General features: G+C 39.4%; 1 protein-coding gene across 1 annotated transcript in view; it reads left to right on the top strand.

The window, feature by feature from the left end:
* Window positions 1-19,551, top strand: part of SPATA16 (spermatogenesis associated 16) — a 452,504-nt gene that overhangs the window by 12,698 nt on the left and 420,255 nt on the right. The gene's annotated exons all lie outside the window — the stretch shown is intronic.

Consider the following 19,551-nt stretch of genomic DNA (forward strand, 5'->3'; position numbering starts at 1 on the left):
TGTGTGTGTGTGTGTATATATGTGTGTGTGTGTATATATATATATACATATATATATATATATTTGAGTGATGGAGATTACATGCATATATGTACGCATATGTGTTATATACACATATAATCTCCACCACTCATCTGTCACTTTGTCATTCTGTGGTGGCTTGCATGTTGCTGTGATCCTGGCAGTTATGTTACTGGTATTTCAAATACCAGCAGTGTCACCCATGGTGGATAGGCTTCAACAGAGTTTCCATACAAAAGCAGACCAGGAAGAACCTGGTGATCTATTTCTTTATAAATTGGTCAATGAAAACCTTATGAATAGCAATGCAATGTTGTCTGGTATAATGTCAGAATATGAACACCTTAAATTTCAAGGCACTCAAAATACTACTGTGAAAGAGCTGCTTCATCAAAGTGGTGAAGTTGACCTTAATGATGTAGATGGAGTAAATCTTTCAAGACCTTCTTTTATTGATGTGTCATGACTCACAGTGAGAAGAAATAGCTGCAAATATCCACTAATAATCAGAATGTGGAATGTGCAAATTATGAATCTAGGAAAAATGAAGGTCATCAATAATGAAATGAAATGAATAAAGATTGACATCTCAGGCATTAGTGAAACTAACTGAAAGAAGCCCTGATGGTGCACTGATTAAACTTGGCTGCTACCTGAAAGGTCAGTGCTTTGAACCCACCAGGAACTCATGAGTAAGAGATGTGGCGGTCTGCTTCTGTAAAGATTTATAGCCTTAAAAACACTACAGTTTTGGCCTATAAGTTAGCTATGATCAAGCATCTATCTGATGGCCTTAGGTTTTAGGTTTAATGTTGTTATGTGCCGTCGAGTAGGACCCAACTCATGGTGACCCCTCCTTGGGTTTCCGAGGCAGTATCACTACGGAAGTAGATTGCCCCATCTTCCGTCAGAGGAGTGGCTGGTGGATTTGAACCGCCAGCCTTCTGATTATCGTCAAGTGCCTTAGGCACTACGCTACCAGAGCTCTCAGGTTTAGTTAGCTAAAATGGACTGGTATTGGCCATTTTGAATCAGAAAACCATACAGTTGCCAGAAATGGCAAATTGAGGAGCACCGGTGTCACAATCATTTTCAAAAATAATGTTTCAAGATCTATGCTAAATTAAAATGTTGTCAGTGGTGTTCATATGCCTACAAGGTAAACCAGTTATTACTATTATTCAAACTTATGCCTATGATGAAGAAAATTAAGGTTGTTTTTAACCAACTTCTCCAGTCTGGAATTGATCAAACATGCAATAAGGATGCATTGATAATTACTGGTAATTGGAATGCAAAAATTGGAAACATAGAAGAGGTAGTTGGAAAATCTGTCTTGATGATAGAAGACATACTGGAAATCACATGATAAAATTTTGCAAGACCGATCACTTATTCATTGCAAATATTTTTTTCTCAACAACCTAATTGGCAACTATTAACATAAACTTCCCTGGATTGAATATACAGAAATTGAATATGTCTTTGCAAAGAGATGATGGAGAAACATGATATCACCAGTCAGAACAAGGCTAATGGCTGATTGTGGAAAAAAGATCATCAATTGCTCATGTGCGAGTTCCCGCTGAAGCTGAAGAAAATTAAAACAAGTACACAAGAGCCAAAATATGACTTTACGCATATTGTTCCTGAACTTATTGACCATCTCAAGAATAGTTTTGATGCACTGAACATCAATGAGCAAAGAAAAGTTGTGGGATAATGTCAAGAATATCGTACGTGAAGAAAGAAAATGATCTTTAAAAGACGTGAAAGAAAGAAAAGACCAAATTGGATGTCAGAAGAGACTTGGAAATTTGCTCGGGAACAGAAGAAAGGATAAAATAAAAGAGCTAAACAAGATCTCAAAAGGCAGCTCAAGAAGACAAAGTAAAGTATTATAATGAAATGTTCAAAGACCTGGAATTAGAAAACCAAGAGCAGAGAAGGCTTACATAATTTCTCAAGATGAAAGAACTGAAGAAAAACTCTAGGCTTGAGTTGCAATATTGAAGGATTCCATGGGCAAAATATTGAATGAAGCCGAAAACATCAAAAGAAGATGGAAGGAATATATGGAGTAACTGTACCAAAAAGACTAGGTCAGCATTCAAGCATTTCAGTTAAGTATGATATGATCAAGAACTGATGGTACTGAAAGAAGTCTCAGCTGCACTGAAGAGACTGGAGAAAAACAAAGCTCCAGGAAGAGACGTAATTGCAACTGAAATGTTTCAACAAATGGATGCCATGCCAGAGGTGCTCATTCATCTATGCTAAAAAATTTGAAAGACGGCTATTTAGTCAACCAACTGGAAGAGATCTATATTGTGCCCATTTCAAAGAAAGGTGATCAAACAGAATGTTGAAGTTATCAAGCAATATTAGTAACATCATGTGGTAGTTAAGGTTATGAGTCAATTTGGCTGGGCCTGGTTTGGAGTGACTGGGCAGCAGGATGTAGTTATTCCCCATGGTGAGATTGGTAATTAACTCCTTGGTGGAATATATTGGAGCAGTTGAGTAGCTGCTTTAGGGATGTGGGTTGCTTCAAGTATATAGGAAGCAACTTTGAAGAAGGTCTCTAGTTTTTTGACACACTTGAACCCTGCAGGTAGCCAAGTCATTGTTCACCAGCCTGCCATGGCCTGCCAATATTGGGACTCTTAATGGATTTGAATTAGTGGCCCGCTGCGTTGTTTGGCAATATTGGGACTGTGCCTTTTAACTTGTCAACCCTGGGTTTTTCAGCCTTAGCATCCAGCAGCTGTCTGAGTGAAGAAAAGCTTTCAGCTTCAGTAGGCCAGGAGCAAGAGGCACAGTTGAAGCTCAGGAGCTTTCACCCAGCCCATAGAGCCTGGAACTTTGAATTCGGACTCCTAGCCTCCAAAACTGCAAGGGAATAAACTCCTGTTTATTAAAGCCATCTCTTTGTGGTCTATTCTGGTCAGAGCAGCACAAGATAACCAACACGTATCATATGCAAGAAAAGTTTTGCTGAAGATAATTAAAAAATGGTTGCAGCGATACAACAATAGGGAACTGCCAGAAGTTCACACCAGATTCAGTAGAGGACGTGAAATGAGGGGTATCAGTGCTGATGTCAGATGGGTCTTGACTGAAAGCAAAGAATACCAGAATGATGCTGGTTGCATTTTTTGACTGTGCAAAGGTATTCAAATGAAGGTATCATAGCAAATTATGGATAACATTGTGAATAATTGGAATTCTGGAGCACTTAATTGTGCTCCTGTTGAACCTGTACATAGACCAAGAGGCAATCATTTAAATAGAACAAAGGGATACTGCATGATTTAAATCAGAAAAGGTGTGTGTCAGGGTTGTATCCACTCAGTATACTTATTCAATCTGTATCCTGAGCAAATAATCTGAGAAGCTGGACTATAAGGAGAAAAATTCAGCATCAGGATTAGAGGAAGGCTCATTAACAACCTTCCATGTGGAGATGACACAACTTTGCTTACTGAAAATGAAGAGGACTTAAACACTTACTGAAGAAGATCAAAGACAACAGTTTTTATATGGATTTTCTCAACATAAAGAAAACAAAAATCCTCACAACTGGACCAGTAAGCAACATCATGATAAATGGAGAAAATATTGTTGTCAAGGGTTTCATTTTACTAAGATGAACAATTAACACCCATGAAAGTTGTAGTGAGGAAATCAAACAACATGTTGCATTAGGTAAATTTGCTGCAAAAGAACTCTTTAAAGTGTTAAGAAGCAAAGATGGCACTTTGAGGACTAAGATGCACCTGACTCAAGTCTGTGATATTTTTCAATTATCTCATATGCATGTAGGAGCTCTGGTGGTGTAGTGCCGAAGGCATTTGACTGTTAACCAGAAGGCTGTCAGTTCAAACCCACCAGTCATTCCTCAGAAGGAAGGTTGGGAAATCTATTACCATAGTGATATTGCCTTGGAAACCCAAGGAGGGGTTGTTATGAGTTGGATCTGACTCCATCATAGTGTGTTGTGTTGTGTTGCATTGCATATGCATGTGAAAGTTGGACAAAGAAATCTGATGAAAATCTGATACATTTGAATTACAGTGTTCTTGAAGAATAGTGAATGTATCATGGATTGCCAGAAAAATGAACAAATCTGTCTTGGAAGAAGTAGTCAGAATACTTCTTGGAAAACAGAATGGTGAGACTTTGGACAATTTATCATCAGGGACCAGTCCCTGGAGAAGTACATGATGCTTGGTAAAGTAGAGAGTTAGTGAAAATGTGGAAGACTCTCAATGAGATGGATTAACACAGTGGCTGCAACAGTGGGCTTAAACTTGGCAAAGACTGTGAACACAACCAGGACCATGCAGTGTTTCATTCTTTATATAGAAGGTTGCTATGAGTTGAAACCAACTTAACAACATCTAAGAACAACATATATACATACGTACATACACACACATGTCACTTCTAATCTGTCCCTCTTTCTGATACCAAGTTTCATATTAAACACTAAGCCGTCATATAAAAAATGGCATGGGGGTGGCTTCTGACCTCCTCTAACATAAAAGGGGCAGGAGGATCAAGATCAACAGACCAAAGCTGATTCTTATGAGGTGGAGGTCAGACATGCCTCCACCCTCAATCTTTTTACCAATTCTGACACCTATCGTTCTTCCCACCAAACTCTCTTCCTTGCTGGTTTCGATAATCTGTTGCAATGGCCATGCAGAAATCACAGATAATACTTGCAATTACGGCATATATTAGGAAAGTAGCAGGTTACAATTCAGGATCAGGAATGACCAGGCTACAGCTCATCAAGACAGGCTCCCCTCAGCTGTTTGCAAAGGCAGGTCTCTCTCTAGCCCTAAGCCCCTTGGCCTGGCCTCTGTCCTGCTGGACAAGTGTTACAAAGCTCCTTTGGCTCTCTGATAAATTACTAGAGGCACCCTACTCCACCAGCAAACTTTCTGCCTGAAAGCACTCAGCTTCCTCAGTCTGTGGGTCAGGAAGCCCACCCTCTGTCTTCTGTCAGTCTTTTGGTTCTGCTTTTCTGCTGTTGCCATTTCTCTGCCACTGCTTCTCACCATCTCTGGTGTCTCTTGGATCAAAGATGTTCAGCGTAAGAACCTTGGGTCAAGAGGATGCACTCCACTCCTGCTTCTTCTTTCTTGATGGCAGTGAGATCTCCTTTTTCACTTCCCAGATGGGTCAGTTTAATCCTAGCCACTAGACTACCAGGGAATTAGGATGGCTCATTTTAAGACCAGCAAGATGGCAAAACTATTCAGTCTCCACCTTAGGGTTCCGTACATATTATTTGCATGGTCCTATCCCCTACAAGGGAGCTCTGGTGGTGTAGTGCCTAAGGTATTTTACTGCTAATTGGAAGGCTGGTGGTTCAAACCTATCAACCATTCCCCAGAAGGAAGATGGGGCAAGATACTTCTGTAATGATTCTGCCTTGGAAACCCAAGGAGGGGTCACTATGAATCAGAACTGACTCGACAGCAGTGAGTTTTTGTTTTGTTTTGTTTTTAACCCCCTACAAGGGTGCCATGCATCTTATTTCCATTATTAGCAAGCTATCCAATCCCTCTGACAGGCCACAAACACCTCACATTTGCATAACTCCACCCCGTCATCTGTTGGGAGTCACAAAGCCTATGGCTAGAAGCACCATCCAAGTACTTAACTGCATCACACTTTATAATTCTCTCATCTTATATAGCTTGAACTCTGCTGCTTGTGTAATTCAAGAAACCATCATCACGCTCCTGGACTACCATTAAGACTGATGCCTTGTCTCTCTGTCTCCTCTGTGTGGTCCTTCTTTCATATTGCACACTGTAGTGAGAGTGATCATTTTAAAACACAAATTTCCTTTTTAAAATACCACAATCATTCCCTCACCATGACATTCAAAGCTATTCCAGTCTTATCACTGCTTTGCTCTGCATCTCATCCCTTGTCACTGCTAGCTCCTTCATCCATTAGTCCACTGAAGTTCTTGATGCCTTCTACAAGTACCATGTCTTCTTTATTTTCAAGCTTCCGCATACATTGCTACCTCTGGAATGCCCATGTCTACCTATTAATTCTTTCTTCTTCCTGTGTGTAATTCATCCTAGTACTTCTCCATTCTTACTTTACAGGTTACCATCTCCAAAAAACCTTTTTGATACATCTTCCTATAGACTAGTTGCCTTCCCCAGTTGTCCTGAAGTACCCTGTGTTTTATCCATTTATTACCACTAATACTACCTCACTGCCTTGGAAACCCAAGGAGGGGTTTCTATGAGTCAGGGCTGATTTGACAGCACATAACAACAACAACAACAATAACAATAATATCTCATGATTTTCTGTTAACTTGATTTATTCTCCCCATAAGTTCATGGCATGGTCAAAGTATGTGCTAAATAAGCATATTTGAATGAATGAGTAACTGAGTTATCCCACAGATAAGCAACTGTTATATGTGTTTTTATCTCATATACTTTACTTTACTCCTTCCCAAGGAAATAGGGAAGAGAAGGCATAATGTGTGTCCTTCTTTGACATGTAAGCATGTTGTTGTTGTTGTTAGGTGGCATCCAGTCATCTCCAACTCATAGCAACCCCATGTACAACAGAGCAAAACACTGCCCAGCCCTGTGCCAGCCCCACGATCCTTACTATACCTGAGCCCATCGTTGCAGCCACTGTATCAATCCACCTTGTTGAGGGCATTTCCCTATTTCATTGACCCTCCGCTTTACCAAGCATGATATCCTTCTCCAGGGAATGGTCTCTTCTAACAATATGACTAAAATAGGTGAGACCAAGTCTGGCTATTCTCACTCCCAAGGAGCATTCCAGCTTCCCTTCTTCCAGAAAAGATTTGTTAGTTATTTTAGCAGTGCCTGGTACTTTCAGCATTCTTCACCAACACCACAACTTGAAAGCATTGACTCTTCTTCCGTCTTCCTTATTCATTGCCCAGCTCTCACATGCTGTCAAAGGGGCAGGGAGGCCACATCTTCTGATCTCCTCTAACCCCACAAGAGAAAGACAGAATCACCATTACCAGCCCAAGGCCTATTCGTGCAAGGCCAGACATGCTGCCTCCCTCCAGCCCTTTCACCAACTGTTCCTCCCAAAGCACCACCACTTCTCTCCTGGATTTGATAATTCGCTGCAGTGGCCACACAGAACTCACAGATTATGGGGTTTAATAGGAAAGCACCAGGCTACAATTCAGGTTCAGGAACAACGTTCAGTTTCTCTCAGCCCACTGTCTCTCAGCCAACAGTCTCTCACAGTCTCTACCAGCAGTGCATGTCTCTTGGTTTCTCTCTCAGCAATGCATGTCTCTTGCATCTCATTCCCAGCAGTGCATGTCTATCAGGAGTGCATGTCTCAGGAGCACATTTCTCTCAGGTTCACATTTCTCTCAGCCAGCACTCAGAGAGACTTCTTCTGCCTCTACGAGGCCTCCTTTTGAGCCTGGCTGAGTGGCCAACCAACCATAACATCAGAATTCCAAGCACTTAAGAGACAGCGAACTTTCCAGAACATTGCTTTGTGCCACTCCCAACAGAAATACTCCAGGTGGATAACATTTACAATCAGGAGCTCCTTGGTCGCTCATGGCAAATTCCACCACTGAGTTTACAAAGACTTATGGCTAGAAAAGCCATACCAGGTAATTTATTACACTGCACATGCATATAGGCGATTGAAAATACTGTGGCTTGTGTCAGGTTCACCTTAGTCTTCAAGGAGATATCTTTGCTCTTCAGCACTTGAAAGAGGCCTTTTGCAACAGATTTTCTCAGATGACATAGCATTGGGCAAATCTGCTGCAAAAGACCTCTTTCAAGTGCTGAAGAGCAAAGATATCTCCTTGAAGTCTAAGGTGAGCCCAATGCTATACATTGTCTGGGGAGCTCTGGTAGTGTAGTGCCTGAGGCATTTGACTGTTAACCAGAAGGCTGCCAACTCAAACCCACCAGCCACTACTCAGAAGGAAGGTTGGGCAATCTACCTCCATAGTGATACTGCCTCAGAAACCCAAGGAGGGATCACTGTGTGTCAGATCCAACTTGAAGGCAGTGAGTTTATACATTGTCTGATATCTTGACTGCTGCTTCCATTGGCGTTCATTGTAGAACCAAATGATGTGAGATTTTTGACCACTTCAATCTTTTTTCCATTTATCACAATGCTGCTTATTGGTCCAGTTGTGAGGATTTTTGTTTTCTTTATATTGAGGTGTAATCCATACTGCAGACTATAGTCTTCAATCTTCTTCAGTAAGTGCTTCAAGTCATCCTGGCTTTCTGCAAGCAAAGTTGTGTCATCAGTGTATTACAGATTGTTAATGGGTCTTCCTCCAATCCTGATGCCACATGCCTCTTCATCTAGTTCATCTTCTCAGATTATTTGCTCAGCATACAGACTGAATAAATATGGTAAAAGGATACACCCCAATGCACTCCATTTTTAATTTTCAACCATGCAATGACTGCTAACCAGAAAGCTGGCAGTTCAAACCCACCAACTACTCCTCAGAAGGAAGAATGGGCAATCTATTTCTATATAGATATCACCTCAGAAACCTGAGAAGGGGTCTCTATGAGTCGAATTGACTCCACGGCACTGAGTTTGGTTTTCAGCACCCCCTTGTTCTGCTTGAACGACAGCCTCCTGATCTATGTACAGGTTCCTCATGAGAACAATTACGCATTCTGGAATTCCCATTTTTATCAATGTTGTCCATAATTTGTTATGATCCACACAACTGAAAGCTTTTGCAGAGTCAATAAAACATAAGTAAACATCTTTCTGGTATTCTTTGCTATGAGCCAAGATATCTGACATCAGCAATGACATCCCTCCTTCCACGTCCTCTTCTGAATCCAGTTTGCATTTCTGGAAATTCTCTGTCTATATACTGCTGCAACCACTTTTGAATTATCTTCAGTAAGATTTTACTTGCATGTGATATTAATCATATTGTTTGAACATTTCCACATTGTGTGAGATCACCTTTCTTTGGAATGTGTACAAATATGCATCTCTTCCAGTCAGTTGGACAGGTACCTATCTTCCAAATCTCTTGGCATCGTCAAGTGAGTGCCTCCAGCATGACATCCATTTGTTGAAACATCTCAATGGGTATTCCATCAATTCCTGGAGCTTTGTTTTTTTGCCAATTCCTTCAGTGCAGGTTTGACTTCTTCCTTCAATACCACTGGTTCTTGTTCATATGCCACCTCCTGAAATGAATGAACATTGATTGGCCAGTTCTTTTTGGTACAGTGACTCTGTGTATGACTTCCATCTTCCTTTGATGCTTCCTGAATCATTTAATATATTGCCCATAATCTTTCAATATTGCAACTTGAGGCTCAAATTTTTTCTTCACTTCTTTCAGCTGAGAAATGGCAAGAGTGTTCTTCTCTTTTGGTTTTCCAACTTTAGGTCTTTGCACATTTCATTATAATAATTGACTTTGTCTTCTTGAGCTGCTCTTTGAAATCTTCTGCTCAGATCTTTTATCTTGTCATTTCTTTCATTTGCTTTAGCTACTCTCCATTCCAGGACAAATTTCAGAATCTCTTCTGGCATCCACTTTGGTCTTTTCTTCCTATCCTGTCTTTTTAACAATCTTTTGCTTTCTTTTTGGATGATGTTCTTGATGTCATCCCACAATTCTGGTTTTCAGTCACTGGTGTTCAGTTCACTAAATATATTCTTTAGATGGTCTCTAAATTCAGGAGGAATATAATCAAGGTCATATTTTTACTCTCATGGACTTGTTTTAATTGTCTTTAATTTCAAGTTGAACTTGCATATGGGCAGTTGATATGTTCCACAGTCAGTTCCTTGTCTTGTTTTGGTTGAAGATATTGAGCTTTTCCATTGCTTCTTGCCACAGAGTAGTCAGTCTGATTCCTGTGTCCTCCATCTGGCAAAGTCCACCTGTATAGCCACCATTCTTGTTGTTGAAGAAAGGTATTTGCAATGGACAAGTTGTTGGTCTTGCAAAATTCTATCATGTGATCTCCAGTGTTATTTCTATCACCAAAGCCAAATTTTCCAACTGCCGGTGATTCTTCTTTGTTTCCATCTTTTGCATTCCAATCCCCAATGGAAATCAGCACATCTTGATTGCTTGAACTTGATGCTCTGTCAATTTCAGACTGCAGAAGTTGGTAAAAACTTCAATTTCCTCATCTTTGGCTTTGGTGGTTGGTGTGTAAATTTGAATAATAGTAATATCAACTGGCTTTCCTTGTAAAGAAAAAGAAAAAAACCACAACTCACTGCTGTCAAGTTGATCTTGACTCATAACAATCCCTCCTTTGGGTTTCCAAGGTGGTATCTCTACAGAAGTAGATTGCCTAATCTTCCTTCTGAGGAGTGGCTGGTGGGTTTGATCTACCAGCCTTCTGGGTATCAGTCAAATGCCTTAGGCACTACACCACCAGGCCTTCCTTGCAGGCATATGGATGTTATTCTATCACTGCAGCATTGTATTTCAGGATAGATCTTGAAACATTCTTTGTGATGATGAATGCCATGCCATTCCTCTTCAATTTATCATTCCTGGTGTAGTATATATGGTTGTCTGATTCAACCCAAAACCAGTCCATCGGAGCTCACTAATGCTTAGGATATCAATCTTTATGTGTTCCATTTCAATTTTGACAACTTCCAATTTTCCTAGATTCATACTTCGTACATTCCATGTTCTGATGTGTGCATCTATTCCTTCTCTTTGAGTCATACCACATCAGCAAATAGAGGTCCCAAAAGCTCTACTTCATCCATATCATTAAGATCAGCTCTGCTCTGATGAGGCAGCTCTTTCCCAGTTGTATTTTTCCTGCCTTCCAACCTGAGGGGCTTATCTTCCTGCATTGTATCAGAAAATGTTTCAGGGCTATTCATAAAGTTATCCAGTAATATCTCAGACAGTGTTTCACTGCTATTTATATGATTTTCACTGGCCAATTCTTTCAGAAGTGAATGGCCTCTTTCTTCTTCCAAGTCTGTCTCAGTCTGGAAGCTGATTCCCCCACCTAGCCAGTCATACGCCAACCCCCCATGGCACACAACTACCTGTCTAATCTCTTCCCCTGAAAAGTCACATGATAGGATTACCAAACAGAAATTCAACTGGAAAGAATTCATTTCTATCCAAGTCCAAACCCAGCTACTTCATTTTACTATTGAAGAAACACAAGTTCAGAGTTCAGTGACTTTAGCAAGGTCATACAATAACGTGATAGTGGAGCTGGGATGGGACCCAGTTATTGAAAGCATATGCCTTTTAAATCAGAGAATCAAAATAGGAGACTAGGACATAAAATGTAAGGATCTCTCAGCATATGGGGAAGACAGAGAGTATATAGAACTTGGATATGGTTTATGACTGCTGTGCCAGGCAGATTAGGGGCTGGAAACCACATGCTTGTTATCAGTAGTAAGGCGCACCAATCAGTGAGTTGAAAATAGAAATATCATTAGTCACAATACACTATTTTAATGACTCATGTTTTCTAGTTCTTAGACTTTATCTACTAAATATGTGCTGGATTAAGAAAGGAAGATATTGATATAGTGTTCTGCACAAATTCATGACCATCATTTTTTATAAACAATTGAGATTTAAAAGATACTGACAGCACCGTGGTTAAATTTTACACTTATTCAACACTTACTAAAACTTCTATATTCTTCTAATATTAGTTTTCTTTCTCAATTAACATATAAAAACTACAAAATGAGTCAACTCAATTTCCAATCTAGAGAAAATTACATTTTTTGTCTTAAGGAAAAAGCCTAATAAGTTTTTTCTTCTTCTGGTAACTGACTGTTCCTACCAACACCTCCATTTAGAATCTTCAAGTCTATTCAGGGATTAGCCTGGTGACTTCTTGTGTCAGTATAAAATGTCACATGATTTTTTTTTTTTTTTAAATCACAGAAGTGGCATTACAACCTAGGCAAAAAAAAGAAAGAGAGACACTTTTCCCACCCCAAGCTATATAGGTAACAAACAAGCTACCCAGTCTCTATCTTTACAGACAGTCTATTTTCTGCCGTACTTATCTAACCCAACTTGTAGAGACAATATAGTCATTTGAAAGGTTACCTACCATTATGTAGGATACCAGATAAAATAAACAATGTTTGGTTAAATTGGAATCTTGAATAAGCAACAAATAATTAATATAAGTATGTCCCAAATTTTGCATGGGATACTTATACTGAAAATCATTCATTGCTTATCTGAAATCCATGTTTAACTGGGCATCCTATAATTTTGTTTGCTAAATCTTGCAACACTTGCTTGCATTTAGAGCTGCTGGAAGGAAGTTCCATCTCAAAAATCAGTGTGTACTTCCTAGCCAGCCCTACGCCCCCAACACATACACACCTACCTGTCTAGTCTCTTCACCTGAAAAGCCTCACAGTGGGTTTACCAATCAGAAATGCATCTGGAAAGGATTTAGTGATCCAAGTCCAAACCTAGCTTCTTCATTTTACTATTGAAGAAACACAAGTTGAGAGTTCAGTGACTTTAGCAAGGTCACACAATGATGTGACAGAGGATCTGGGATGGGACCCAGTTATTGTTGCTGCTGTTGTTAACTACAGCCCAGTGTTCTATCTACTACCTACCAGTCTTGCTGTTATTGTGTGCTGTTGAGTCTATTCCAGGCCATAGTGATACTATTGAACATAGGAGAACTGTTCCATCAGGTCTCCTATGCTATAATCTTTACAGGAGCAGAACTTCAGGCCCTTTTTTCCCATAGAACAGCTAGTGGATTCAAACCACCCAACTTTTGGTTAGCAGCCAAGTGTTTAACCATTGTGCCACCAGGGCTCCTTTTTAAAGGTCTGTGGTAGTTAAAGTTGTATGTCAACTTGTTTGGGTCTGGTTGAGGGGCTAGGTAGTTGGTGGTAGTTATTCCCTGTGATGAGACTGGCAATCAGCTCCATGTTGGGATCTACCACAAGCAGCTGAGTAGCTACTTTAAGGATATGGTCTGTTCCCCATACATAAGCAGCAGCCTTGGGAATGGTCTCTAACTTATGGCACACTTGAACCCTGCATGTTGCTGAGTTGTTCAGCAGCCTGCCATGCTCTGCTGATCTTGGGACTTTTAATGAACTTGAATTTATGGTGTTCTGTGTGGTTTGGTAATATCAGGACTGTGCCTTATTACTTGTCAACCTTGGGCTTGTCAGCCTCAGCAGCCAGCAGCTGAGCAAAGAAATGCCTCCAGCTTCAGTAGGCCAGGAACAGGAGGCAAAGCTGAAGCTCAAGGTTGAGAAGCTTTCACCCAGCCCCCAGAGCCTGGCACTTTGAACTCAGACTTAAAGCCTCCAAATTGTAAGAATAAATTGTAATAATTTGTTTAAATAAATTGTAATAATTGGTTTTAATTATTGTATATTCTTGTTTGTTCAAGCCATCCCATTCGTGGTCTACTCCTGTCAGAGTGGCACTAGGTAACCAGAACAGGTCTCAGACAATTTTTAAAAACTGGCATGTTTTCCTACAGGGTGCCACTCACAAAATGAAGTTAAAGTTGGTTGGGTGGGAGATGATTACTGACCCTCTCTCTGAAACTCTAAAAGACATATAAGTATCCACTTTATAGAATTGCACGCAAATAATTTTTTACTTACGTATAATACTAAGCAAAGAAAAGGCTAGCTCAAATATAAAGATATGAGCATGGAAGTATAGCAAGAAGACATAAAAATTGGAGCTGCTAGAAGTGTCTAAATGTCTAAAGAGCCAGAAAAGGCCCTGAAAGATCCTAGTTGTTCCTCCTTAGGACTATGCCTTTATATCTCTGTGATGGGGTATGTGTGACATACCTAATGTTTATAAATTTAAAGTCACATCCTAAAATAAACATTATAAAAAAGCATATGTACACATGAACACATTCAACTTATTCATACTGACAGATAACTGCTGGGTCTGCTGTCTTCATGAAATTTCACTCTCCTCTCCCTAACAAAGGTAAGACATGTATCCAAATGACATCTGTTATGTTTTCCTAATATGTAATGTATATTTGATACTAAAACAATAGCAGGCATGTGGTTCTCAAGCATCATCCTACCTTGCACCATGAGTGGGGTTCCTGAAAAATGCAGTCATCAAAAAATCAATGGAAATAATATTCTGAGCAGAAAAAGACTTTATCATTCATGAAACTGAAGACTTGTTTCTATATCTGTCCTGCAAATGAGCTGAAAACTTATGGCTTTCCTTAGTTAGGAAGTGAGAATTTAGCAGATAGCCACATGCTTTAGAACAAAAATGGACATGTTTACATGAAGCCGGTGGCTGAAGCTGATGTGATGTAGACAGACACGAGAGGAAGACAATGTGTTCAATCACAGAAATCTAATCATTATGTAGACTAGGCAAAGAACCTGGCTAAAAACTAACCAACCAACCTAAAAGCAGATCTAATCCACTAATAAATACAATTCTAAAAAATTAAAGAAGACATGGATCAGGGGCAAAAAGCCATACAGATATCTAGAACTGAAACTCAGAGGATCTCTATAAAAGAGATATATAGTGTGCTGGAGTTCGCTTTTACTGGTTCTTAAGAGCCAATAGTGCCCCTCTCTTCCCAATTCTATGTAGTAACCTCATGTTGGTAGCTTGAAATTTGACATAGTAGGAGTACTTATGAAAGGAGTTCTGGTGGTGTGGAAGTTAAGGCTTCTGGCTGCTAACCAAAAGGTTGGTGGATGGAACCTACCAGCTGCTGCATGGAAGAAAGATAGGGAAGTCTGCTCTGTAAAGATTTATAGCCTTGGAAACCCAATGACTGAGTTGGAATTGACTCAATGGCAGAAAGCTTGTTTTTTTTCTTTTTCTTTTTTTTTTAAAGGAGTACTTATACCATGGACATTGACTAACCTTACACATTGCTACCTCTTTTATTTCCCCTTTGTTTCTTTCTTTCTTTTTTTGAGAGCCAATTTACTAAAATGGGTGCTACTCACTGCCTAACGCTCAGTAAAGGAAACAGTAGGGGACAGTGTAGGACCAACAGGCCCAGTGCCTTCCAGAAAGGTGACCATACAGAATGGCCTGGGAACAGAGGATGTGCTCATTACAGCAAGGGAAGCAGACCTAGAAATAAAATTGGAAAGAAGTGTCTGCCATAATATCCCCAGACCTAGAAGCCGTACTAACTCATATCTAACTCAGAACAGAAATCCAAGAAGTAGATATCAAATTATGTTGAGGCAAAGAAAGGGGGGGAAAAGTGTGAACTTTAAATTATATTTAGAGATCAATGCTCTGTAAGCATGTCCATTTTTATTTCCATTTTGTTTCCTAAATTGTCATTTGAAAAATTTGAATCCTGTGTTTGCTGTTCAAAGAGTATTACTTCCAAACCTCAGTCATGATGTTTCCAAATAATGTTGCTGAAGCTAGTACAGTAGTGGAAAAGGGATGCCAAAACAGCCAACAAGGATGTAAAATCAAACTTTGCCCCCTGTCAAGCAGAAACTACTATTGATTTGACCAAGCAGAGTAATACCTAGAGTTTGCAAAACTGCCTCCAGAGACCCCACTGGACACCCACACAGTAGTGAAGATCCCAAATTTAGTAACAAAGACCTCAATCTGCATTCTCTGTGATTATCCTTGAACTTGCTTGAATATCAAAATTGCCCATTAATTTTCTTTTGCTTTTCCTTTAACTTCAAGGCAGGGATATGTCTGCAACAATTTGTTTACATGAGCAGTCAAATAATTACTTTTTCACATTAGCAGCAGGTTAACTGCTAAACTTATTCAAAAGAACAGGAAAGAAATACATTGCTTGTATTTTCTTTTTAAGTTTTGTTGATCCAGATAAAGAATTTAAAAACAATTCTTATAGTGAAATTGCCCTGTGTGGGCAATAGAGAGCATTTATCTCTTTGCCTTTGGTAATAAACTATGCTAATTACAATAGCAAATGTAATAGCCATTTTACAAAGGCTATGTAAAAGAATGATCATGGATAATATCAGAAATAAGTACGTGGTGTGTGTGTGTTTCTCCCTTGACCTTTTGTGAAAAAAAAACTTAATGCTTCTTTTTAAAAATGTGTACTTAAATCATAATTCAAGACAATTGGCACATAGTGATGGCAAATATTCATCTATGGGTAAATAGATGGGTAGACAGGCTGAATGTCTAGGGAGGGGCAGTGTGCCCATGACCATGTATAGGGTTGGCAGACATGTGTCTGCAAGTGTATTTGTATGCACTGTAACAATGTCCAGGTACATAGTGAAGCTGACAAGAGACAAGAAAGGTTGTGGTGACTTCTTGGCTACAGCCAGCTACCAGGAGAGAGCAAGTAGTTGGCCCTGTGGGCTCAGAACCATGGTCACAGGGGACATCAAACTCAACTGGCATAGTATATTACCCAGAAACATTGTTCCACATCCTACTTTGGCGAGTAGCCACTGAGTGGCCATCTAGATGCAACTCAACCACAGCAAAGAAGAATGAAGAGAACCAAAGATACATGGAAATAATTAGTCCAAAGTACTGGTAGACCATGCAATCCTCAGCCTATATGACCATGAGACCAGAAGAACTAAATGGTGCACAGCTACCACTGTTAACTACTAGGAGTGGGATCCATGTAGTAGATACTGGATAGAGTGGGAGAACAATGTGGAACAAAAGTGAAAATCACAAAATAAAATCAAGAATAAAAAAGGACCAGTTTGCTAGTCTCATGGAGAGAGCCTGCTGGGACCCCTGAAACTGTGGCCCCTAGCTGCCCTTCAGGTCTGGAATTGAACTCATTTCTGTGGTTTTCAGCCAAATAATAGGCATATGGACTGAACATTTCCATCAAGTAGATACACTACTTGGAGAGATCAGTCATGGGAAAACAGAAGGGTAGTATATGCACAAGGAGACAGCTGGGGGGGAGGCGCAGAGGGCGTACATGGGAGGGAAAGACACAAGGAAGAGGTAACTATGGGGAGGAAGTAGGAAGAGAGCTGTTACATTGTGGGGAATTGCAGTCAAAGTCATGAGATAAAATGTGTATGAACTGGTGCATGGAAAATGAATTTGCTCTGCAAACTTTCACCCAAATCACAATAAAAATTAAAAAGAAAAAACTTAAAAAAGAAAGAATAAGATAGTTGCCACATTAAAGTAGGTATATATAAAGTAGGAATTCCCTCAAAGTTTCTTGAAGCATTTTAGAACAGAAAAATAGTCTCAGGATCAATTATTTCAGATCATAAATGTTACTATTAAAGAACTCAGCCAGTTCGCTAAAGAGTACAACTCAAGTTCAGTACCCTGGAGTCCAGTTTCCTAGCTCTGAATCCAGTGTTCTTTTTATTAGAACACACTCTGCTTCCCTGAAAAGAAGTATTGGCCTACCACATATTAACTGAGATGTATAAAATATTATAGTGTGTAGTAATATGTTCAACTATTCAGGTGGAGTTGGGACAAAGCTGGTCAACCTCATGAGTTCTGTACTCTTCAGCAACGGCTTATTTACTTACTTAACCCTCTTTTTGCCCACTTTTGCAAACTCTTTATCTGATTCTCAAATATGCATACTTCTTTCTGTTGAATGCTTCAAAGCTCAAACTCTTCCACTTCCCTATCCATTTGAGTATTTTCCTACTCTTTGGTGTACCAGGTAACTGATGTTAGATCATCTATATTGCATTTTCCTGATGTTGTTGTTGTTATGTGACATTGAGTCAGCCCCGACTCATAGCAACTCCTCCTTGGGTTTCCGAGGCAGTATCACTATGGAAGTAGATTGCTCAACCTTCCTTCTGAGGAGTGGCTGGTGGGTTTGAACCGCCAGCCTTCTGGTTAGTAGTCAAGTGCCTTAGGCACTATGCTACCAGAGCTCTTATTTGCCTGATATTGTAACAAAATGTCCTACTCTTTTTTGATGTGTGAGATATATTTATACACAACAACAAATAGTGCTTTTACTATATTTCTACAGGGACATCCTTGCTTTAAATCTTTGCTCTTAACATTACTTCATGTCTTCTGGAACAAGGATCCATGGTGCATCAAATTTTTACCAATTGCTGATCAATTACTATCTTAGTTACTGAGTGCTACTGTAACAGAAATGCCACAGGTGGGTGGCTTTAAAGAACAGAAATTTACTTTCTCACAGTTCAGGAGGCTGCTGGAAGTCAAAATCAGGGTACTGCTTTTGGGTGAGGTACTTCTTTATTTATTTCAGCTACTAGTAACTGGTAATCATAGGAGTTCCCAGTCTTATAGATGCACCTGCTGTCTGTCTGTCTGCATATGGAATCTTACACCTACCTGTTAGTTGTATTCTGCTCTTTCTGTAACTCTGAAGTGATTAGGTTCAAGGACTACCCTGTCCTGGTATGACCTCATAACACAACAAAAGAAAAGCCCTATTTCCAAATAGGATCACAATCATAAGTACAGGGACCAGGATACACTTACATATTTTGGGGAGACACAATTTAGTCCACAACAAAAGTTCAGAAGGAGGATTCTAATTGAACATAGCTTAATCTGTTTTCTAGCCTACATGGAAACCTGTGTTTAAAAAAAAAAAAAAACTTCCTATGGTATGTTGTTTCCATTATAAAAATTAAATAAATATTGAGAAATTGTTGCATAAGTGCATGCAGATGTGGCTCTGCATGATTTCAGGGATTCCATTTGCATCATAATGCAGGTGTATAGCATGCCCTTCTGGAGTCATACTGTGTATTACCTTCATGACCACACATGATGACATCATCTCCTTTTGGGGCTAATTTTTCTGTAGCTATTTATAGATTATTAAAGTCAACCTCATGTGTTCTGTACTTTTCAGCAATTGCCCACTTACTTGGTCCCCTTTTTGCCCAGATTTACAAACTCTTCCCCTGATTCTCAAATAAACATACTCAATATCTACCAAAACTTCAACTACTGGATCTGAGATGAGGGAAGACTTTCAGCTCAAATTTATCAGAAGTACAAATCTCTGAAGTGGGGAAATACAGGTTCAAATCCCCATTCAGCAACCTAAACAAGTAATTTATAGACTCTGAACCTTGTTGTCTTCATCTGTAAAATGATGATGATAGAACCTGACTTACCTCACACATTTATTGCAATGAGATAACAAAACTTCCATCATCTAGTAAATTCCTGCCACTTAGGAAGCCTTCAAGAAACATTGAGGGAATTCCTTACATAGTGCTAAGATTTAGTTCAGTTGTTGACTTAAAAACCACCATTCACTTAAGTTAAACTAAGGAACTCAAGCTGAAGAAGTTCTCTAGTCATGAATAAACCAAGGTCAAAATTTGTGAAGACTGGAAAAAAAATAATAAATCACAGTAAGGGAAATATAAATTAATAAAAAACATGTATTCAACTTCACTTGTAATGAAGAAAATGCAAATGTAAAAAAAAAAAAAAAAAAAAATATAAATTAATAAAAAACATGTATTCAACTTCACTTGTAATGAAGA

The sequence above is a fragment of the Orycteropus afer genome, unplaced genomic scaffold, assembly GCF_000298275.1.
Source record: "Orycteropus afer afer isolate SDZICR_OR568_19922 unplaced genomic scaffold, OryAfe1.0 scaffold00202, whole genome shotgun sequence".
In the NCBI taxonomy this organism is placed as follows: domain Eukaryota; kingdom Metazoa; phylum Chordata; class Mammalia; order Tubulidentata; family Orycteropodidae; genus Orycteropus; species Orycteropus afer.